The 25,396-nt window shown below is 42.2% G+C and overlaps 1 protein-coding gene across 7 annotated transcripts in view; it reads right to left on the bottom strand.

Annotated features, from left to right (window-relative positions):
- The window catches only part of sulf1 (sulfatase 1), a 390,572-nt gene that overhangs the window by 251,550 nt on the left and 113,626 nt on the right, over positions 1 to 25,396 (bottom strand). For all 7 annotated transcript variants that reach the window (XM_060822708.1, XM_060822711.1, XM_060822709.1 and 4 more), the window contains one exon: positions 20,805 to 20,912. The gene's annotated coding sequence lies outside the window, so the exon portion shown is untranslated. The remainder of the gene's footprint in view (positions 1 to 20,804; positions 20,913 to 25,396) is intronic.

Genomic DNA, 25,396 nt, shown 5'->3' with positions numbered 1-25,396 from the left:
ATAAGCCCATCATCAGGAATCCATCAGCACCTGCTGTGATTTTCCAGCACCACACTCTCGACTCTGCTCTCCAGCATCTGCAGTTCTTACTTTCTCCTGGTTAAAGTTATTCCAGACTTACTCTGCTTAATGTCTCACCTAGTATAATAAAAAACTCACAAGACCAAACATCAGATTCAAATTCTTATTTGAAATCTTGTTAAGAACACATTATTAAAATTCAACAGCTTCACTCCATTGGAATCATCAACATACACCATGAAGATGTCTGACACTTTTCCTTTACGTGAGTAATAAAACAGTTCGGAATCTGCTTTTAATTGAACACAACAAGCTAAATTTTTCAGTTTTTTTTGGCAAAGTGCGAGTCGCGTTGAGTTTTGTTGACTGCTACTTGTTTAGGCAGATTCAATAGCACTCCTCGCTGAAAAAGAGTGTTGCAGAACAGTGGTTTTTTTTAGATTAGATTAGACTTACAGTGTGGAAACAGGCCCTTCGGCCCAACAAGTCCACACCGACCCGCCGAAGCGCCACCCACCCATACCCCTACATTTACCCCTTACCTAACACTACGGGCAATTTAGCTTGGCCAATTCACCTGACCCGCACATCTTTGTGACTGTGGGAGGAAACCGGAGCACCCGGAGGAAACCCACGCAGACACGGGGAGAACGTGCAAACTCCACACAGTCAGTCGCCGGAGTCGGGAATTGAACCCGGGTCTACAGGCGCTGTGAGGCAGCAGTGCTAACCACTGTGCCACCGTGCCGCCGTGTTTATAACTGTCAGCCTACAGTTCTATAAATTTGCAACCGATTCAATCAAAATGATTATAATTGAGAGAGCCCACTCTTACAACTGCAGCATGCAGTCACTTTTGCAAAACCCCTGGCTTCTAGCTTCATTTTAGCCCTGTAAGTGCAACCTCCAAATAAGTTTTCAATACAAGCTGTCTATGTGACAAAGCTGATCATGTCTGACATCTCAGAACAAACACCAAGTTCTCTCCAACTATATAAGGTCATTTGTTTTGCCTCTCTTATTCATTTATCATCAAATTTATTGGGAGCCATCAACATTTTATGATCAAGAGAATGTCTGTGGTTAGCATGTCATTTTCAAGTTCTGTGACCTTCATTTCAATCTCTAATTTATTCAAGCTATAGCCTTTAGGTCCACTTTTATGTTTGTCAGGACAAGAACTGGGAATTTTTTTTGCATTGGGAGATTATTTTCCTGATTTATGATCATTTCCTTAACCATAAATCACTTTTGTGCTCAGACTACTTGTACTGCGCTTGTTAGCTTTCCACTACATTATTCTATTCTGCTAGTCCATGAACCTCAATATCATTCTGTAAATATCATTCTGAAAATTCAACCAAATAGCTTCGGGCCAAACGTGTGGCTGAAGGAATGATGGGATATACAGGGGGTTTTCATTCATGGACCACTTGACATCAGCACTGGGAAACAAGGGAGCTGTTCTATTGGGCTTGGTTCCACATAAGGTGGAGCTTGGATTGGTATCCTGGTAAAGAGAGTTGCTAGGACAGTGGACAGTACTGGGTTAGAATGGTGCATGGAAGGATGCACAAAAACAGTACATTCAAAAGCACCAAAGGAAATGTCAACACTCGAGCTGAGCAGCATTTTGACTAAGAATAAATAGTGTGGGTCAGGAAGGGTCAATAAGAACAATACAAGTAATGACTAAGGTGACATCAGAGAAAGTTAGGTGACAGGCATTTGGTTACATGAAGATTTTGCAACAGTTTATGTAATTTAATAATACAAATAAAAATGATTAGGTTTGATATTATAACCAGCAATATGGTTGCAAAGTGACCAAGAACTAAGCATTCAGCGTATTTAATTTATGATTAAATAGAAAAGGAGGAAGGTATACTTGATGATAAAGTATGAGAAAAACTGATTGAGGAAAAGGACTTTTTCCAGAAAATCAAGTGAAACAATCAGATTGGATAGAGCTATAAATGGCAAGGGACAGAAAAATATTGGTGTTCAAAAGGAATCCTTATAGTATCTCAGGCATAAAGCATACCGTAAATCAAGAAATTAAAGGCATGTAATTCGAAGGTAAATTAATCTTTACAAGTGGAAACCAAATTTACAGTAAATGTGACAGATGAGTTCATAAAATAGATAAACAATAGCTTTCTAAATTGAAGCAATGAGGAAACAGTTTGAAAGAAGAAAATGAGGATTGCTGGAGATCAGAGTTGAGATTGTGGTTCTGGAAAAGCACAGCAGGTCAGGCAGCATCTGAGGAGCAGGAGAATTGACATTTTAGGCATGAGCCCTTCATCAGAAATGAGGCTTGTGGGCCGGGGTCTGAGAGATAAATGGGACTGGGGTGGGTTGGGGGAGGTAGCTGAGAAAGCAATAAGTAGATAAAGGTGGGGGAGAAGGTGATAGGTCGGAGACGAGGGTGGAGCGGATAGATGGGAAAGGTTTTCGACAGAGCAAGAGGGCGGTGCCGCGTTGGAAGCATGGGACTGGGATAATGCGGAGGGAGGGGAAATGGAGAAATGGGTGAGATCCATATTGATCCTGCGTGGTTTCAAGGCTTCAAGGTGGAATATGAGGCATTCTTCCTCCAGGTGTCGGATGGTAAGGGTTTGGTGATGGAGGAGGCCCAGGACCTGCATGTCCTTGGTGGAGTGGGACGGGGAGTTTGAAGTGTTCAGCCACGGGGTAGTAGGGTTGGTTAGTGCAGGTGTCACAGAGATGGTCTCTGAAACGACCTGCAAGTTGGCTTCCTGTCTCCTTGATGTAACAGGAGACCACATCGGGTGCAATGGATACATTAATGGAGGTATAGGTAAATTTCTGTCGGATGTGGAAGAATCCTTTGGGGCCTTGGATGGAGCTGGGCGGGCAGGTGTGGGCACAGGTTTTGCACTTCCTACGGTGGCAAGGGAAGGCACCAGGAGTGGGATATAGGCTGGTGGGGGACGTAGATCTGACAAGGGAGTTGCAGAGGGAATGGTCTCTCCAGTATGCTGATAGGGGCAGGGAGGGAAATATATCTCTGGTGGTGGGGTCCATTTGTAGGGGGCGGAAGTGGCGGAGGAATGATGCAATGCATACAGAAGTTGGTGGGGTGGAAGTTGAGGACTGGGTTGTTCTGTCCTTGTTGCAATAGCTTGAACGCAATTTTATTTAATCAGAACTAGGATCATAAATCTCATAAAGCAAACTACATAGATATGAGGTGTGAGTTAGTTCACACAGTTTGGAAAACTTCATTAAAATGTTATGGTAGACAAGCAATGAATGGCACTTAAAGAATTAATACATAATTTATAATGAACATCTATTTCTTTAAGACACAAAAGAGTCACTGAGAAGTGGATCAACCATGGGGAACAGGAGGAATTCGACATAATATTGAGTTGCAAAGGCAACACCTGCATAGTTGTAATTGTTATCTGGCAATGACAGGGAAGGCCAAAGGAAATGACTGAGCATGCTATTACATCACCATATTGCCTACGGGAGTGGAGGCCAGGAGAGTATGCCCATTTCTGCCACTTGGTCTTGCCCCCTGCTCCACAGGAGGTCTACCTGCACCTGCAAAGGTCTGCCTAGGCAACTAGCTGCTTCTATTTCTGCTCCATCTACCTCCTTCTGACCTACCTCTTGCACCAATAGAATGATTTTTTTTGTTCAAATACTTTAGGATTTTGAATATTACCATCAGATGTCCTCTTACTCTTCACAGAAGTGAGTAGAGCATAGAACATTAATAAGCACAGCACAGAACAGGGCCTTTGGCTCACGATGTTGTGCTGAAGATTATTCCTAACCTAAAATAAAATAACCTAAGCTTCGCACCCCTGAATTCACTTCTGTCCATGTGCATGCCCAGCAGTTACTTAAACGGCCCTAATGACTCTGCTTCCACTACCACCGCTGGCAATGCATTCCATGCAAACACAACTCTCTGTGTAAAGAACCTACTTCTGACGTCTCCCCTGTACTTTCCTCCGAACACCTTAAAACTATGACATCTCGTGCCAGTCAATCCTACACTGGGGAAAATTCTCTGGCTATTGACTCTATCCATTCGTCTCATTACTTTATATACCTCGATCAGGTCACCTCTCTTCCTCCTCCTCTCCAGAGAGAAAAGTCCAAGCTTCATCAAGCTCTCTTCATAAGTCAAGCCCTCCAGTCCAGGCAGCATCCTGGGAAACCTTCTTTGCACCCTCTCCAAAGTCTTCGTATTTTTCCTACAATAGGGCAACCAGAACTGGACACAATATTCCAAGTGTGATCCCCGTTAATGAAAGCCAAAACACCATATGCTTTCTTATGTGGATGCGGATGTGGATGAAATCGTGGATTCTTTGGTGATCATTTTCCAATGTTCCATAGATTCAGGAGCAGTTCCTGTGGATTGGAGGGTGGCTAATGTTATCCCACTTTTTAAGAAAGGAGGGAGAGAGAAAATAGAGAATTATAGACCAGTTAGTCTGACCTCAGTGGTGGGAAAAATGCTGGAGTCAATTATAAAGGATGAAATTACGACACATCTGGATAGTAGTAACAGGATAGGTCAGAGTCAGCAGGGATTTATGAAGGGGAAATCATGCTTGACTAATCTTCTGGAATTTTTTGAGGATGTAACAAGGAAGATCCAGTGGATGTAGTATACCTGGACTTTCAGAAAGCCTTTGATAAAGTCCCACAATTAGGTTAGTGAGCAAAATTATGGCACATGGTAGGAGAGGCAAAATACTGACATGGATTGAAAATTGGTTGGCTGGCAGGAAACAAAGAGTAGTGATAAACGGCTCCCTTTCTGAATTACAGGCAGTGACCAGTGGTGTGCCGCATGGATCAGTGCTGGGACAGCAGATATTTACAATGTACATTAATGATATAGATGAAGGTATTAAAAGCAATATTAGCAAATTTGCTGATGACACAAAGCTGGGTGGCAGGGTGAAAAGTGAGGAGGATGTTAGGAGAATACAGAGTGACCTGGACAGGCTAGATGAGTGGACGGATGCATGGCAGATGCAGTTTAATGTGGATAACTGTGTGGTTATCCACTTTGGTGGAAAGAACAGGAAGGAAGATTACTACCTAAATGGAGTCAAGTTAGCTAAAGGGGCAGTACAATGAGATCTAGGTGTTCTTGTACGTCAGTCAATGAAAGCAAGCATGCAGGTACAGCAGGCAGTGAAGAAAGCTAATAGTATGCTGGCCTTTATTACAAGAGGAATTGAGTATAGAAGCAAAGAGGTCCTTCTGCAGCTGTACAGGGCCCTGGTGAGACCGCACCTGGAATATTGTGCGCAGTTTTGGTCTCCAAATTTGAAGGAAGACATTCTGGCTATTGAGAAAGAGTTGGATAGAGCTCTTAAGGATAGTGGAATCAAGGATTATAGGGATAAGGCAGGAACAGGATACTGATTGAGGATGATCAGCCATGATCATAATGAATGGTGGTGCTGGCTCGTAGGGCAGAATGGCCAACTCCTGCACCTATTGTCTATTGTCTATTAACAACCCTATCCACTTGGGTGGCAACGTTGAGGGCTCTACAAACTTGAACATCAAGATCCCTCTATTCCTTCACACTGCCAAGAATCCTGTCCTGAATCCTATATTCAGCATTCAAGTTCAACCTTCCAAAATGCATCATTTCGCATTTATCTAGGTCAATCTCCATCTGCCATTTCTCAGTTCAGCTCTGAATCCTGTCTATTTCGCACTCAGCCTGCAACAGCCTTTGATACTAATCAGTAGTACCTCCAACCTTTGTGTCATCAGCAAACTTACTAACTCACCTCTTAACCTCCTCATCCAAATAATTTATAAAAACTACAAAGAGCGGAGGCCCAAGAACAGAGCCCTGCAGGACACCACTCAACACTGACCTCCAGGCAGAATACTTTCCATCTACAACCACTCTCTGCCTTCTGTCAGCCAACCATTTCTGAATCCAGATAGCCAAATCTCCCTATATCCCATACCTCCTGACTTTATGAATAAGCCTACTATGGGGAACCTTATCAAATGCCTTACTGAAGTCCATATACACCACATCCACTGCTCGACCTTCGTTGACCTGTCTCATCACTTCTTCATAGAACTCAATAAGATTTGTGAGGCATGACCTGACCCTCACAAAGCCATGCTTACTGCCTTTAATCGTGCTATCCTTTTCCAAATAGTCATAAATCCTATCCCTCAGAATTATTTCCAAAACTTTGCTGACCACAGATGTAAGACTGACTGGTCTGTAATTGCCAGGGAATTCCCTATTACCCTTCTTGAAACGAGGAGCAACATTTGCCTCCCTCCAATCCTCTGGTATGACTCCCATGGTTTTCAGTAAAGAAAGGGACCTTGTTGTGAATGAGAATTTTGAGGAGCTTGAAAATAGGCTTGAACAGATCAAGATTGATGAAATTGATGTGCTGGAAATTTTGGCAAACATTAAGATTGGTAAGTCCCCAGGGCCAGACCAGATTTATCCTAGGTTGCTCCGGGAAGTGAGAAAGGAAGTTGCTAAGCTGCTGGTAAAGATCTTTGCTTCCTCCACCCAGGATATTTGTGCCCCTTCAGTTCAGTGCAACCTTCTTGTACAGGTCCCACCCTCCCCAGAAGGCACCCCAATGGTCTAAGTATCTGAAGTCCTCCCTCCTGCACCAGCCTCACAGCCACGTGTTAAGCTGCACTCATTGACTACTCCTCACCTCACTATCTCGTGACACCGATAGCAAACCTGAGATCACTACTCTACTCGTCCTGGTCTTCAGCTTCCAACCCAACTCTCTGTAGCCACTTTCCAGATCCTCCATCCCTTTCCTGGCTATATCATTGGTGCCAATATGTACCACAATTTCTGGTTGCTCACCCTCCCCCTTCAGAATCCTGTAAACCCAATCGGCGACATCCCAGACCCTGGCACCGGGGAGGCAATATACCTCCCAAGAGTCCCATTCCTGATCAAAAAAGTCTCCTGTCAATCTGTCTCTAACTATTCAGTCCCCTACCACTAGCACTTTTTTATTCTGCCCCCTTCCCTCCTAAGCCAAAGTGCCAGGTTCAGTGCCAGAGACCTGACAACTACGGCTTTCCCTGGTAGGCCGTCCCCACCAGCTGTATCCAAAACAGTATACTTATTGCTGAGAGGAATGGCCACAGGGGATCCCTGCTCTGTTTATCGGTCCCTTTTCTCCCCTTGACAGTAACCCAGCTGTCCTTATCCTGTGTCTGAGGAGTTACCACCTCCCTGTACATTCTCTCAATTTCCCCCTCAGCCTCCCAGATGATCCGCAGTTCATCCAGCTCCAGTTCCAGTTCCCTAACTCGGTTTTCGAGGAGCTGGAGTTCGGTGCACTTCCTGCAAATGTTGATGGCAGAGACATGTGTTGTGTCTCTCACCTGCCACATTCTGCAGGAGGAACATTCAACTGCTCTATCATTAATACCCCGCTAATCCTCAAAGTTCTCATTCACAACAAGGTCCCTTTCTTTCGTGAAAACCAAAGCAAAAAAACTAATTGAGGGCTTCCCCTATCTGCTCAGACTCCACACACAACTTCCTTATGCTATCCCTGATCGGCCCTACCTTCTCCCTGATCATTCTCTTATTCCAAACGTATGAGTAAAGCACACAGGACTAAACAAGGAAGAGAAGAAAAAAAAAACCTGAAAACTTACAGAGTTTACAGACTCTTAGTAAGGTTAGAAAAGGTGGGTAGGAGGGAGGCCCTATAGTGCAGGGTCTCTGGTTTAGATCTCAACCACTTAAAAACTTCCCAACAGCCCTCACTTCTCTCCACCCTCTCTCCTCGCTGCTCTGTTTAAATAGTGGCCCAACTCCCGAGGTAAGTCCCTTTTTAAGTGGGAAAAACTGACCTACCCGGCAGCCCTCACTTCTTCTGCCATCTCTCCTCGCCGCTCTGTTCAAAAATGCTGGAATAGCCCCAGCTTCTCCAAACTATCCCCAAAACTGAACTCGTTACCACTTTCTCTGTGCCATTTCCAGGGCTTTCGAAACTTAGACCAGCAAAGCAGATTGTCACCACTTCTTTAGATATGTAAATAGTAACAGAATTTAGAATGTGGGACCATGATTTCAGAGAAAGGGGTAGGCCACCTTGGACAGAAATAAGGAGAAATTTCCTGTATCTGCAATTCCTTATGTCCTTATGATGCTTCTTACAAATTTGTACAAGTCCCATTAATCTCTTCTGCAAGCCTCACACACTCTTTGTCAATTCCCCATCCTGGAGACTATAGGCATATTCAAGACACAGGTTAATAATTTGTTTTGTCAATTAAGAGGATTAAGGGACATGGGCTAATTCAGAAAGATGGACTTAATGTAGCCAATGGGCCACTAACATGTTATGTGTTTGAACTGGCCTGAAAGGCCAACTAGTCTAGTGTAGCTCCTAGCTCTTATGTCCTTATGAGGTGCCCTGTGCTACTTTTTACAACTTTCATAATTCTTCCTAATAGCTTTGACAAATCTCATTCATTCCTCTAATTTCATATCAACTTTTATCAAGATTTTAAATCATTAACAAACATGGTGAGCCAATTGTTTATGCAATCTCAAGGAAATTAATTTTCTCTCTTACTCTTAGCTTCTGATGACTTGAATGCTTGTCTCAATGGGAAAGTCATGTTTTGTCAAGGGGATGCAGTGAATTCCTTGCTGGATAAACTTTATATTTAAGTTTATTTTGATTTCCAAAATAATTGCCTTTTCATTTTCTATGTCAAGTTTGTTTTTGAAAGACTGTTTACACAACAGCGTAGGAATCTCACTGGTGAATAAATCAGTACTTACAAAATAGCTCACTCCAACTATTTTCCATAGTCTTACAACTCTCAAGTATCCTCAAAGTGTTGTTGCTGCCAAATCTAAAGCAAGTTGTACATTCCTTAGTCATGCATCAATCTTCCTACTTGGTGAATCAAGATAGCATTTTGACAAATGTGTCTCACCATTTATTTTTTGAAGTATAAGCAGCATATATTTCCACATAATTGAAGTGTCAATGATCAACACATTCATCACAGCATTAAACTCCTTGGGACCAACATAGTTTGTTCGGATCCATCAATAATTATCTTCTTCATTGTGTTCATTGTAAATCAATGCTTTGGGTAGTATTGGAGGAGGGACTGACTATTTAAAATGGCAGCCGATAAGCCAATGAAGCAGTTTGCTTTGTTCTATATGGTGATGAACTTCTTGTTGGAGCACAGAGTCACACTGAAAGGACCTACTAACACTTCCTCAGACCTTCCTGGCATTGATTTTCCCAGTGCTGTGTTGTTATTTTGTCTTCTGCTGCAATAGCCAGATACACAATAGATATAGAGTTCAAATGCCTTTTAAATGGAGTTAATGTACCTGCCTTAACCACTTCCACGGATTCTCATTCCATATGCATACCATCTCTGTGCAAAAAACATTGCACCTTGATTTTACTTTCCAAAATGTGACACCTCACACTTATTTATGTTTATCTCTATTTGCCACTTTTCAGCCTACTTCCCCAGCTGACCAAGGTGCTGCTGCAATTTCTAATAACCTTTCTCACTGCCTATTTTAGTGTAATCTGCAAACTTACTAATCATGCCTTGTACATTCCCATCCAAATTATTGATGCAGATAACAAACAGCAATGGTCCCGGCACTGACCGAAGGCACTCCACAAGTCACAGGCCTCTTGTCCGACAAGCATCCTTCAATGTTACCCTCGGTTTCCTAGCATCAAGCCAATTGTGTATCCAATTTGCCAGCTCCCCCTGGATTCCATGTGATTTAATCTTCATCTCTATTATGCAATCTTTAATCCTTCCAGTACATTGATGCCAGTGTACAGTATCGGAGTTATTTCGAAATCAGGCAATCATTGATAATTCTAACATTCGTATCACCACAGAATGCCTCATTTTCCAGGAAAGCTAAAAGAAATGACTACTTGCACAGGAATTTTGATCAGGCAGCCAACATCTAATCCAACAGACTTGCTTTATCCAACAGCCGAATGTCAATTAGGACCATACTTTCGCACAACACAGTAAGCATAACACTGCTGCTAATCAGGAATTGCCAAATTGGACTTTGTCATGGAACTTTACAATTTGTATAAAAGGTTGACATTCTTCCAGGGAATAGACATCTGTTTTCTGAAATCGAGCAAAATGTCTCATTTTTCAGAAACACTCTATTTTACTATAACATGGTAGTTGCATTCCCCTGTGGCCTCATGTTATAGAAAATCGTTCAATAGATATAACCGAGCCTCTGGGGAGAAAAGGGTTGGGGCAGACCACCGATATCATCAGTAAAAGTCAAAACAAAAATAGTAGTTAACCTAACATAAATGATAGCACAGTCTAAGTACATTTTAAAATCATATATTTTAATGAAATATGACAGTACATTTAACACTTTAAGGATTTCTGCATTTTCTGAGTTAAAGTACAGAACTGTATTAAGACAGGGGCTCAGCATCACCATTACTTTCAGGTGCAGTCCTGGATATAGGGTTATGACAAATGAAAATATTTAGTCAGAATTGGATGGCTGTGGTTCATTGTCCTCAGAGTGTTTCTTGGGGGTTGGCTTAAAAAAGGCATATAGTTTTTGCTGTTTTGCCATCTTTCTGCTTTCATGAAGAAGCTGTTCATAGGGTGCTAGATATGACTTTATGCCATGAATCGCCAACCTGTTGTGTTCTGCATTGTAGTCATTGGCTTCTAAAAGTTGCAACTGCTTCTCAACTTCCCTCAGGATAGAAGACAAAGGAGAAGTGGAAAGTTCTCATGCTGCTGCATCCTGGACGTCATCATCTTCACTTCAAGCTTTAATTTCCCTAGCAGCAACAAGTTGTTGTTGATAAGCTGTGAAGAGGTCTTCACGAGGGGACTCAAGCAACTCCTTGACATGCTCAGTCTCTACTTCTTCAAATCCAACTTGCTTTGCAAGAGTGACACAATGTTCTTTGACTGCTGGCAGCTCCAGTGACGGTTCAACCCTTTAAAACATGAAGAAAATCTGGGAGAAGCTTCCGCCAAACTACAAGCAAACAGTTCTTACTGACATCACCCGGGGCCTTCACAACGATGTCAATAGCATTCTTAATGTTAAAGCTCTTCCAATATTGAAGATCACTGTCCTCATTATGGCCCCTCAATAGCTGCAATCAGCCTCCTGGATGTGCACCTTAAATAATAAGCTTTAATAGATGCTATTGCACTCTGATAGCCCTTTGATGTTTTCAGAAAGCTCACCAATGGCAGGAGAATGGTTTGGCGCATTGTCTAGAATGAGGAGAATCTTGAAATCCAAATTTTTTTTATCCTGCAATAATTTATAAAAACATCCTCAAGAGCATCAGCAATAAGGTCAGAAAATATCTCCCTGTCATCCAATGTCTTTTGCTAGACCTGAAGGAAATACCGAGAATGGACTTAAGAAAACTTTCAAGGCTTGTGGGTTGGAAGAGTGATACACCACCAAAAGCTTAATCTTTAAGTCTCCACCAGCGTTGGCACCCAACAATACAGTCGCACAATTCTTTGCGACCTTAAACCTGGAGTTTTAGATTAGATTACTTACAGCGTGGAAACAGGCCCTTCGGCCCAACAAGTCCACACCGACCCGCCGAAGCGCAACCCACCCATACATTTACCCCTTACCTAACACTACGGGCAATTTAGCATGGCCAATTCACCTGACCCGCACATCTTTGGACTGTGGGAGGAAACCGGAGCACCCGGAGGAAACCCACGCAGACACGGGGAGAACGTGCAAACTCCACACAGTCAGTCGCCTGAGTCGGGAATTGAACCCGGGTCTCAGGCACTGTGAGGCAGCAGTGCTAACCACTGTGCCACCGTGCCGCCCACAAGTGTGTGTGCTTCATTCTTAGAAATGTGGGTTCTGGATGTCAATCGCTTCTAGTATTAACCTGTCTCATCCAAATTGAAGATTTGGTCTAAGGTGCATCCTTCTTCCTCAATCAAATTTTTCACCACGGGAGGAAGTGACAGCACATGTTCCATGTCTGCACTGGCAGCTTCAATACATAACTTCTCATTATGAAAAGGGTAGCGGCTTTTTAAATCCAGTAAACCAGCCACGAATAGCACTGAAGGCAAGCACATCTGCAGGATTTTCAGCATTTTGCTTTAGGTCCTCATAAATTGAGAAGGCTTTCTGTTCTATGGTGAGAAAGGTGGTCCCAGGTCACTTTTTCAATTGATCGTCCAATCAGACACATGGAGGCTGCTTCATCTCCTCAAGTTCCTTTGTTCAAGATCTCACAGAATCACATAATAGCCAATGGGAGTTCGCTTTTGAAAAAACCTGTTTTCAAATTCACTAATTGCCTTACAGCCAAAACGTTTTGACGACACTTTTGTTACAGGTGAACAACTTGTACTTTTCATTTCATTGGAGAAAATGATAATATCAAGGCAATATTTTGCTTTCCATTTGGGTAGGAGAGTACATCTGGCCACATCCAGTTCACTCTTCCATTGGTCATACGTTTCAGACTTCAAGAACATCAGAAGGTAACCATACCACAACAAACTTACTTTTGATCATTTCCACAATGGCCAATTGGATTGGACTTAGGTGTGAAATAAAATGAAAGGTTTCCCACCTCCCCTTAGGCAACGATTATCTAGCCATATCCTAACTAAGGTAGCTAGCGGTGAAGGGTAGAAATAGTGCCTAATACTTCCAAACTTACATTTTCACTTACAGAGACAAACTAACCTTTTCAAACTCAACCATCATAGTTTCAGCTTGCTCCTATATATACACGTGTGACTCTCCAGTTAATGCCCGCCAAGTGCAATATACTCAACTGATATAAAATTAACCATTTTTACTGCAGAAGTAATGTACTGCTGATAAAATACATAAAAGTGCATCAACTAGCCACAAAACGACATGACCCTCTCTCACTAGTATCCTTACATACAGATGAGGAAGGACACGACTTCGACTGGGACAACACATCCATTCTAGGACAAGCCAAACAGAGACACGCACGAGAATTCCTAGAAGCATGGCATTCCAACCGGAATTCTATCAACAAACACATCAAGTTAGACCTCATCTACTACACCCTGAGAAAAAGAACAGAAAATGACATCACCACAGGAAATGATGTCACCACAGAAAATGACATCACCAACCCAAAGAAACCCAAACATACAAATAGAAAGCAGGAATTATCAACAGTGCTTCGCCCGGAGGCTCACTGAAGATGTTATCTAGTAGGGTGATGAAATGTCTGAAAACTAACCTTCCAGCTCAGCGAGCAAAACTACATCCAGAACCTCAACCTGAGCTACAAATCTTCTCAAAACTCGCTAATACAAATAAGTAATGTGATAAATTAATTGCAGTGTTAGTGTGATGCCAGGTATGTAGGATGTATGCCCCAGATACTGACGGATCATATCAAACAGGATCGCCCTTTGGCTATTCACAACAAGCAAGGTACCGACTGTACCCAATCAGCCCATGCTTGCAAACCTCACAATAGTCTGCAATTAGACAACATTTGCTGGAAAATCCTAACTTGGCAGGGCATTATGCTGATCACTAATGTAGGATTGTCAATTGGGCTTAGAGTGTGGAACACTTAAGTGTCCCACACACTACATATATGAATGTACAGGGCTGTGTTCGTTGCAGACAGATATAACATTTACATTCACTGCACTTATTTCAACGCAACAAAATAGGAGACATTAGGCTTCATTTCTTTGGGTAGTGACCTCATTAATTAGAGTCAAGCTACATGATTTAAAACTTAAGCAAAGCCTGTCTGTTAACTAACAGTCAGCATTAATTGGTGCATTCTCCATTGCAATACTGAATCAGAGTCCACATGACAACCAATCAGCACTTTCCTGTCCTGCAGTATAAAATTGTAGGTTTTTCCCTTAAATTTGTATTCTTGTGAATTGTCCTTATGAGAGCAAGGCAAAAAGCTTGGACAAAATATGTCTTTTTTCAGTAATACTAATATCAAATTGACAATCCATGTATCTTCTCTGTTCAGATTTAGATTCACTCCACCTGATGAAGGAGCAGCACTCTGAAAGCTTATGATTTCAAATACACCTGTTGGATTATAACCTGATGTCATGTGACTTCTGACTTTGTCCACCTCAGTTCAACACCGGCATCTCCACATCAGATTTAGATTATACCGGCGTTGGCTTAACAATCAACCTCTGTAAACTTCAACTAAATTAAAAACTTTGCTGTCCACTTGTTGTCCTATCCAAATTCCAATCACATATTATTATTCCATTTGCTGAACAAAACTGGCTCTCTACCTTGTCATTATTGGTTTGCCAACTCATGAGGAATAAAATTTTAATTTAAATGCATGAATTGCTTTATTAGCCTCAACCTTCTCTACATCTGTCAATATATTTAACCCTTCAAACAGCACCACACTATCTTCTCCTCCGCCTCCTATTTTCCCAGAATCCTCATGCATGGTTGCCTTCATTTGTCAAAACATTGAGTATAGGAATTAGGACATCATGTTGCAGCTGTACAGAGTCAGAAGTCACATTACACCGGGTTATAGTCCAAGAGGTTTATTTGGAATCATAAACTTTTGGAGTGTAGCCCCTTTGGCAGGTGAAGTGAGAGGGAAGCAGACAGACACAGAGTTTATAGGCAGAGAGATCAACGGCAGGGAGATCAAACGATCACACAAATGGTGTGAGTGGATTGTTGAATAAGTATTCTCTGCAGGTGACCAAGGGTGTTAGACAGTGTGAGTAAAGTGTCAATGGCTGAATAACAATCAAAGGGATGACCTATAATCTGATTAACTGCAGCAGAGAGATAATTACAAAGCAATAGGAATAAGGTGGTGCTGGAGCCAAACCAAATGACTGGAATAACATGGAATGAAGCAGAAGCTGCTGGAAAAGCCCAGTGGGTCTGGCAGCATCTGTGAAGAAAACAGAGGAAGAGTCACCGGACCCAAAATGTTAACTCAGATGTTTCTTCACAGATACCACCAGACCTGCTGAGTGCCCCCCCAGGCAGCTCCTGCCCTTGCTCCTGATTTACAGCGTCCACAGTTCTTTCAGTTTTTATTTGTCTGAAATAACATGACAGGTATAAGAGTTGCATACCGGGGTCTAATCAAAGTAACAAGCAATCCAAAACTGCAGAAACTAATTAAGGTAGAGAGTTCATAAGAATTTACCAAAATGCTACAAAGTTAAAGATCAAACTACACCAGGTTACAGTCCAACAGGTTTATTTGGAAGCACTAGCTTTTTGGAGCGCTGCTCCTTCATCAGGTGGTTGTGACGAAGGAGCAGCGCTCCAAAACCTAGTGCTTCCAAATAAACCTGTTGGACTTAAACCTGGTGTTGTTTGATCTTTAACTTTGTACACCCCAGTCCAACACCAGCCTTCTCGAAATTATTTCAAGCTGATGGTGTCAAAACAGGGCAGTAAGGAAGCTTGACTGCTGAAGTGTTCCCAGATTAGGAGGGAACATTCCTGTCTGGCGATTGTGGTGTGATGTCCATTCATCTGTTGTTGCAATGTCTGCATGGTCTCATCAATATATTAAGACTTGGGGCATCCTTGTCTGCAGTGTATGAGATAGACAATACTGACCAAGTCAAATGAGTATCTGCTGTGTTTGTGGTGGGTGGTGTCCCCACGTGTGATGGTAGCATCCATGTCAATGATCTGACATGTCTTGCAGAGGTTACCATGACAGTTTGTGTGGTGTTGTGGGTGATGTTGTTCTGAAGGCTGGGAAGTTTGTTGCGACTGATGGTCAGTTTAAGGTTTGGCAGTTGGTTGAAGGCGAGAAGTGGAGGCATAGGGATGATCTTGTCAAGATGCACATCATGACTGATGACATATTGAAGGCTGCAAAGAAAATGGTGTAGTCTCTCCGCTGCAGGGAAGTACTGGACGATGAAGGGTACTCTATCAGTCGTATCCTGTAGCTGTCTTCTGAGGAGGTCCTTGCAGTTTTTCGATGCAGCACATCGGAACTGACGATCAATGAGTTGAGTACCCTATCCTGTTCTTATGAGGGCATCCTTCAAAATATTTACATGTCTGTTGCAATCCTCCTCATCTGAGCAGATCCTGCATATGAGTCGGGCTTGTTCGTAGGGGATGGCTTCTTTCATATGTTTAGGGTGGAAGCTGGAGAAGTGCACGATCGTGAGGTTATGTGTGGGCTTGTAGTAGAGTGAGGTACTGAGGTGTCCGTCCTTGATGGAGATGCGTGTGTCCAACAATGAGACTGATTTAGAAGAGTAGCCCATGGTAAGTCTGATAGGAGGATGAAACATGTTGATATCATTATGTAGTTGTTTCAGTGATTTCTCACCATGAGTCCAAAGGAAGAAAATGTCGTCAATGTATCTGATGTATAGTGTTGGTGGGAGGTCCTGCACAGTGAAGAAGTCTTGCTTGAACTTGTGCATGAAAATGCTGGTGTAGTGGGGTGCACATTTGGTCCCCGTGGCTGTTCGGTTTGTCTGGATAAAAAACTGGTTGTCAAAGGTGAAGATGTGGTCAAGGATGAAGCAGTTGAGTTGTAGGATGGTGCCTGGAGATTGGCAGTTGTTAGTATTGAATACTGAGGCTGTTGCAGTGATGATGTCATTGTGGGGGATGTTGGTGTAGAGTGCTGAAACGTCCATTGTTACAAGGAATGTTCCTTGTTCGACTAGTCTGTGGGTGCTGAATTTCTGTAAGAAATGTGTAGTGTTGCGACAGAAGCTGGGGGAAACTTGTACAATGGGTTTCAAGATGCCCTCAACATATTCAAAGAGGTTCTCACACAGGGTCCCATTGTCTGATACGATGGGACGTCCAGGTGTGTTGGCTTTGTATACCTTCAAAAGGCAGTAGAAGTCTCCTATGGAAAAAGTACATTGGATGAGAGTATATAGGATACTCTGAAGGTCTGGATCAAAGGTCTCAATCAGTCTGTTCAGTTGACGGGTGTGTTCCTTGGTCGGACCGGCAGGTGGTTGTGTGTAGTATTCCTGGTTGTTCAGTTGTCAGTCTGCTTCTTTGCAATAGTCCATTCTATTCTGCATGATGATGGCACCTTCTTTGTCTGCTAGTTTGATGACAATGTTGCAATTGGTTTTGAGAGCATGGAGCATGGAGGGTGTTGCTTTGGTGATATTCTGCACTACCTTGTGACCCCTCAAAGATCAGCAAGGCGGCCTTTGTGTGGAGCCACAGAAAACAGGGGAGATACTAAATGAATATTTCACATCAGTATTTACTGTGGAAAAGGATATGGAAGATATAGATTGTAGGGAAATAGATGGTGACATCTTGTAAAATGCCCAGATTACAGAGGAGGAAGTGCTGGATGTCTTGAAACAATTAAAGGTGGATAAATCCCCAGGACCTGATCAGGTGTCCACGAGAACTCTGTGGGAAGCTAGAGAAGTGATTGTTGGGTCTCTTGCTGAGATATTTGTAACATCGATAGTCACAGTGAGGTGCCGGAAGACTGGAGGTTGGCAGATGTGGTGCCACTGTTTAAGAAGGACGGTAAAGACAAGCCAGGGAACTATAGACCAGTGAGCCTGACCTCAGTGGTGGGCAAATTGTTGGAGGGAATCCTGAGGGAATCCTGTATTTGGAAAGGCAAGGACTGATTCGGGATAGTCAACATGGCTTTGTGCATGGAAAATCACGTCTCACAAACTTGATTGAGTTTTTTGAAGTAACAAAGAGGAATGATGAGGGCAGAGCAGTAGATGTGATCTATATGGACTTCAGTAAGGCGTTCGACAAGGTTTCCCATGGGAGACTGATTAGCAAGGTTAGATCTCATGGAATACAGGGAGAACTGGCCATTTGGATACTGAACTGGCTCAAAGGTAGAAGACAGAGGATGGTGGTGGAGGGTTGTTTTTCAGACTGGAGGCCTGTGACCAGTGGAGTGCCACAAGGATCGGTGCTGGGGCCTCTACTGTTTGTCATTTACATAAATGATTTGGATGCGAGCATATGAGGTACAGTTAGTAAATTTGCAGATGACACCAACATTGGAGGTGTAGTGGACAGTGAAGAGGGTTACCTCAGATTACAGCAGGATGGGCCAATGGGCTGAAAAGTGGCAGATGGAGTTTAATTCAGATAAATGCAAGGTGCTGCATTTTGGGAAAGCAAATCTTAGCAGGACTTATACACTTAATGGTAAGGTCCTAGGGAGTGTTGCTGAACAAAGAGACCTTGGCGTGCAGGATTATAGATCCTTGAAAGTGGAATCGCAGGTAGATAGGACAGTGAATGGTATGCTTTCCTTTATCGGTCCTTGGTCAGAGTATTGAATGCAGGGGTTGGGAGGTCATGTTGCGGCTGTACAGGACATTGGTTAGGCCACTGTTGGAATATTGCATGCATTTCTGGTCTCCTTCCTATCGGAAAGATGTTGTGAAACTTGAAAGGGTTCAGAAAAGATTTACAAGGATGTTGCCAGGGTTGGAGGATCTGAGCTACAGGGAGAGGTTGAACAGGCTGGGGCTGTTTTCCCTGGAGTGTCGGAGGCTGAAGGGTGACCTTATAGAGGTTTATGCAATCATGGGAACATGGATAGGATAAACAGACAAAATCTTTTCCCTGGAGTGGGGGAGTCCAGAACTAGAGGGCATAGGTTTAGGGTGAGAGGGGAAAGATATAAAAGAAACATAAGGGGCAACTTTTTCAAACAGAGAGTGGTACGTCTATGGAATGAGCTGCTAGAGGATGTGGTGGAGGCTGGTACAATTGCAACATTTGAGAGGCATTTGGATGGGTATATGAATAGGAAGGGTTTGGAGGGATATGGGCCAAGTGCTGGCAGGTGGGACTAGATTGGGTTGGGATATCTAGTCGACATGGTTTGACTGAAGGGTCTGTTTCCATGCTGCACATCTCTATGACTCTATGACTCTATAAGTGCAGCTGATGAATTTAGCTTTAATGCATCTCCTGATGGCTTGACCATACATGTCGAGCTTGGGGCAACTGCCTTCTGAAGGGGTCCAATTCAACTCTTTCTTCTTTGGTCACTACACCACGAATGCCACTGTCGACTGTTCCAGTTCATAGGTTGTTTCACTGGGCGTGTTGATGACATCTTGGGGTTGGTGGAAGAATTCGCAGAGCCTCTTTCGCCTGATAAATTCCACTGTGTCTGCCGCCAGAGCAATGGCGTCCATTTCGGCAGTGCGTCAGAAATTGAGCCCTTGACTGAGAACTTGGATTTAGTCCAGTTGAAGGGTGTGGTCAGACAAGTTGATGATGGATGTACCAGGAAGGCTTGTCACTGCTGGTGGTGATGTCTCGTTTCTCCAATTCCTTGTTCTTGGTGTGCATGTAGGTGGTGTGCTTCTGTTGTCTCATCTGCTTGGCAGTGTCTCACAGCTGGTTTAATCTCTCTTTGGATTCTATCTCCACCTTTCACTTACTCTTTACCTCCATCCACCCTCCACCACCCCCCTCTCCCCCCAACCCCCACCCCATCTTTTGCATAAAAAACAAAATTTTTCAGTTTGGAAGGAGGGTCGCTGGACCAAAAACGTTAACTCTGAATTCTCTCCACAGATGCTGCCACAACTGCTGAGCTTTTCCAGGAATTTCTGTTTTTGACCTTAAAAGTGTTATCACTTTAGCTCAGTCTTCCTAATATTTCTTGCTGTGGTCACCAGTCTACTTAATAATTATTCTTCTGTGAAGCACTAAAAGTGCTTTACAAATGCAAGTTATTGTTATTACCCGTCACTTCCAGAGAGATCAGTTGGGTATTAAATTAGGTTGGGTTTTTGCTCTCAGCTGGCTGAGTGTAGTTGTAAAAATGAGCAGAAATCGGGAAAGAAGGTGCCAAAGTACATTTGCAGTGACTTTTTATGGTAACTGTGCTGATAGAACATTTTAAGATGTTTAACTTATGATTGAGCCTTGTGGTCAAATTTTAACAAACTGCTGCCCCTTGAAACATTCCAGGAAATGAAAATATGTGGAAACATTTTATGTGCAATGCAGTCATCGAACAGGAAAGTTCTCACAAGCACATGACTGAACAGTTCTGTAATATCCCACTCACTGACGATAGACGTTTGTCTCCAAATGTAAATACAAATAAATTCATCTGAAGCCGTACTGACAGACTTATAAATCCTGTTAAATTGTAACCTTCTCAAGCACCTGCAGATCACTTTAGCTGAGTGCTTTCCTTGATTAGCACCCCATTGCTCGGACACATATCAAACCACTTAATGGAAAAACCTTTCCATTACACTTCAGCCTGAAAGCATTCATAAGAAAAAATAAAGGAAACACATTTTCTATATTTAGCAAGAAGGATTTCTTATAAATTCTGCACAGAGTGTAGATTGTGAGTGCTGATATTTTCAATTGACACTACATTACAGACGAAGCAAGAAATACAGGTTTAACAGTATTAAACAGTTTAACAGTATTTTGGAGAAGATTATTTTCAGTTTGGGTATTTCTGGCATTCAACGTACACCCTGGTGCAAAGTTAACAAAAAATTTTCAAACTCATTAAAATAAAAGCATTAACAAATGACAACATGATTCAATGTCTTTATAATTTTCCCCTTAGATTGCCTCACAGTCATGTCTAACAATTATATATGAGGCTGACAGCATGATTTGCAATGTTCTGTTTAACTTTAAAAGAATTTATGACTACACCACTATAAAAGTGGCAAAAATAGTCACAGTTTCTTACCTTGAAACAGCTCTCACTCAGTTCTTTTCCAAGCTTCGATATGTCAGTTGTGATTAATGCTGCAGTAACTCGTCCTCCATTAAACACAATTATCTTCAATAAGAGAATCTGCAATTACAAATAATCACAAAAGAAACACTCAAAATTTTCATTTGAATGTTTTAAAGAGATGCTGCTGCAGAGGTTACTATTCCGTAAAATGTAACTCCACAGCTAAAAAAAAGTAACAGCAGAAAACAGGCTGACAATAAATTGGAAAGGTAAAAGGATGAAAGTCAGGAATTGGTTCATAAGGTCTTCATTTGAACATAATTTGGAAAAAAAAAGTTGCAATTTGGATGAGATCTCATTTAAAGAAAATGAGTTATGATTGAACAGTAAAACCTTCTCCCTAATTTACGTTCTCCAACATGCCCGACAAACTGCGGTGCAAATTGTGGCAACAGGGAGTTTATTTTTAAAATATTGTTTGCATTCCATCATTATGAATTTCCTGATAACCTACGGGCTAGTAGGTTTCCAGGACCCCCCATTTTTATGAGTTTTTTTTGGGGTAGTATGTGGTGATAGGTCGAGTGGCAGTGAGACTGTGTATTGTTTTTCCCTTCATTGCCAGAGCCAAAGCATTAATGGCAGGACAGATCGGAGAGGGAGTGCCTGCAGCCTGCATATCACCCATCCATTATTGCTCAAACTCAGCATGATGCTGAACTCTCTGCATTGCTGACCCTGCAGACCTTCTTTGACAAGAAAATGTATGTTGTAAAAACAAATTCTCGACAATAGTGTAGTTCAACCTTGCACCCCAGCCCACTCTTTGCTCTAAATTTTTTTTATCAGGTCAATCAGAAAAATACAGAATGCTGAGGCTCAAAAAGCATTTCAGTTGTAATTACTACAATAAAAAAAAATCACCTGTAAGTGAACGATGCAGCGGTTTTACAGAGCTAATCACATTATTAGTCTAAAGCATTCTGCATTTTAGTATTGGTTAAACACAGTCAATCAAAAAAACATAGCAAAGGGACATTTGTGAAGTTGTGAAAACTGTGAACATTTTTACAGCATCTATCCTCGTCATTCCCTAACAGCTGACCGAAAGAGTGGTTTTTATTGGCAGAGCGCAACAAACTGGATGCAGTCAAGAATCCTCCTACGAGGAGACTCAAGTCATACCGGGTATTGGGTCTTACAGGTTTCTGGTTCCCCCCACTCTACATATATATTTTAAAACATGTACTTTTCAGTGACTAATTCCAGTAATCCCTTTAAGGACTGCTGGTTTAGTCTCATGCATTCTGACTCAGCTGAATAGAACACTCTAATCTAAAGAGTTCAACACTTGACTCAGGTATTGGCTGAAATGCACTATTTACTACATTTGCAAAGTGGTTAATAGAACCATAGAAACGTTACAGTATTCAGCACTTCACATCTATGCTGGCTAAAATAAACTATTCAAATCCCATTTTCCAACATGAAGTCTGGTGCCTGACAAGTTACAGAGCTTCAGGTGCAGGTCCAGAATCCTTTTAAATAAATGGGGGGGGTCCCTCTCAAACAGAGAAATAAGCAGCAAAGTCCAGACATTCACAGACTTCTGCTTGAAAAAAAACATTTTATCATCACTCTTTAAAATTCCATGAGCCCCCTTAAGTCTGTGCCTCATGGTGACTGACCTCTCCATGAGAGAAACAGATCTTCCCTCTACACTGTTTTTAAACCCCTCATTAGTTTGTACACTTTGAGTCAGCCACCCTTCAGCCTATTCCAGGGAAAATAATCCTAACTCACAGACTATAAAGGCATAGTCGAGTAGAATTGCTGACAACAGGCGTCCCTCCTCAATGAGCTCAATGCAATTTATGCTCATTTTGAACAGATGGCCAGTGAAGTGATATCACCTACCCCAACACTCTCGGGGGCACCTGTACCCACAGTCCCTGCCACAGACGCCAGATCGGCCATCTTCAGGGGGAACTCACAGAAAGTGACTGGCCCGGATGGAGTTCCCAGCCGTGCATTCAGATCCTGAGCAGACCATCTGGGGGGGAGGGGGGAGCAGTATGCACTGACATCTTTAACCTCTCTTTACTCTGATATGAGGTTGTCAATTGTTTCAAGAAGGTCACTATCATCCTGGTGTCAAAGAAAATTCAGGCCTTACGAAAAAACATGCCTTGATGACTACGCCCTGGTGGATCTGACATCCATCATTAAACTACACAGAACTGTGAATGAAGCCCAATCCATCCCGCAAACCAGCCAGCCTTCCAATGACTCCAGCTACACTTCCTGCTGCCTTGGAAAAGCAGTGAACACAATCAAAGTCCCCTCCCACCCTGGTTATACTGTCTTCCACCCACTCCCAGCCAGCAGAACGAATAAAAGTTTGAAACCACATACCAACAGATTCAAGAACAGCTTCTTCCTCACTGTTATCACTTTTGAACTGGCCTCCCATATTAGAGTTGATCCTTCTTTGCATCTTCTCTGTCGCTGTAACGTTATATTCTGCATTCTATTCTATTACCCTGATGTACTTATATAAGGTATGATTTCTCTGGATATCACGCAAAGTTATGCTTGGTACATATGGCAATAATAAATCAAATCAAATCAATCTTTCCTCATAACTGCAATGTTCATACAGACAACACTCTAGTAAATGTACACACTTGACAGCAATTACAGGGCGATCTCCAATAACGCGCAAATTGTCAATGTAATTTGGCTGTCACACGATTGGTGAACGATTTTTCTCAAAACATTAACTCCCATTGGCTATTACACAATTCCATCATTGATTACCTTAAGTCCACTCTCGGTGTTTACTTCAGGTCAAACAAAACAGGTTGGATGACGAGGTAAATTTTTCCTGACCTTATTGTTGATGTTTTCAAGGGAGTTTTTGGAAATTATTGCAAGCGAAAAAATTTGGATTACAAGATTCTCCTCATTCTAGACAAGCAAGCCATTCTCCCGCCATTGGTGAGTTTTCTGAAAACATGAAAGTGCTATTTCTACCTCTGAACAGAACCTCTCTCATTCAACCCATGGACCAGAGTACATTAGAGCTTTTAAAGCTTATTATTTAAGGCGTACATTCAAGAAGTTGATTGCAGCTACTGAGGGGATATGGAGGACAGTGTTTTTCAATATTAGAAAAGCTTTAACATTACGAATCATTGTGGAGGCCTGGGGTGATGTCAGTAAGGACTGCTTGCATGCAGTTTGGCCGAAGCTTCTCCCAGATTTTCTTCATGATTTTAAAGATGTTGAACCATGAGAGCAGCTTCCATGAATCAAAGAACATCGTGTCGCCTTTGCAAAGCAAGTTGGATTTGAAGAAGTGGAGACTGATCTACAACAACTTGTTGCTACGGGGGAAATTGAATCTTGAGGTGAAGATGATGACGTCCAGGATGCAGCAGCATGAGAACTTTCCACTTCTCCTTTGTCTTCTATCCTGGGAGAAGTTGAGAAGCAGTTGCAGCTTTTAGAAGCGAATGACTACAATGCAGAACACAGCAGGATAGTGGTAAATAGCATAAAGTCTTATCTGGCACCCTATAAACAGCTTTGTTTGTCTGCTACTACCCTTTGTCTTCTTTCATTAAGCCAATTTTGCATCTGACTCACTACATTTCCCGTTACCTATTGGTCTTTAATTTATCTGACCAGTCTGTCATGTGCGACATTATTAAATGTCTTAGTAAACTCCATGTAGACAACATTCACTGCCGCTCCCTTAGCAATTCTTGTTACTTCCTCAGAAAATGGAATTAAGTTCATAAGACTTGATCTTCCCTAAACAAAGCCATGTTGATTATCCTGATTATCCTCAGAATAGGTGCTCATTGTCCGCCATAGTGGATATTTAGTTAGCTGTGAATTGCTTTCAAAATGGTGTACCACTTTCAAGATTTGCACCAAGGATAGGGTACACGAACATCTCTGGAAATATGTGTTCTGGCCATCTGAAAAAAGATGGAATCCTGAAGATATCAGATATATTATGTCAGTAACTAGGGATCACAATTTTAAGGTTGTCAACAACAGAGCTAGGGGTGTGATGAGGAGAGTTGATAAGATTTGGAATATGCTGCCTGGGAGAGTGTTGGAGGATTCCATAGACAGTTTCAAAACGAGAGCTGGATATATATTTGAAAATGATTAATTTTGGAGGGTACAAAATAGGGCTGGAGACTCTTTCAGTAGCCCGTACAGATATGAAGGGTCAAATGATCTCCGTCTGTACTGTAAATTCTGTGATTCAATATCCTATGGTTGTGACTGATAATTTCCAGACTTTAGCACAGACAATAAGCAAAAAACACCACCTACAGTAAAATATTCCTTGTGTTTAAACAATAATGTGAATCACATAGATGACATGAGCCTGAAGCACTGGTGAGTGAAAATGTAGCTGCTAAAGTTCACAGTCAGTGATGAGACATTCTTCTTATCTTATTATGTCCAGACATGTTACTGCAAACCTGAGTGATGTAAATCGTACACTACAATGTACATTTTGGAATGTTTGCTCTCCTTGCTGCTGTTTCGGGAAAATATTTATGGCAGGTGCCAAG

The sequence above is a fragment of the Hemiscyllium ocellatum genome, chromosome 4, assembly GCF_020745735.1.
Source record: "Hemiscyllium ocellatum isolate sHemOce1 chromosome 4, sHemOce1.pat.X.cur, whole genome shotgun sequence".
Lineage (NCBI taxonomy): Eukaryota > Metazoa > Chordata > Chondrichthyes > Orectolobiformes > Hemiscylliidae > Hemiscyllium > Hemiscyllium ocellatum.
Note: the sequence above shows the minus strand (reverse complement) of the source record. Positions and strands in the feature narration are given on the sequence as shown.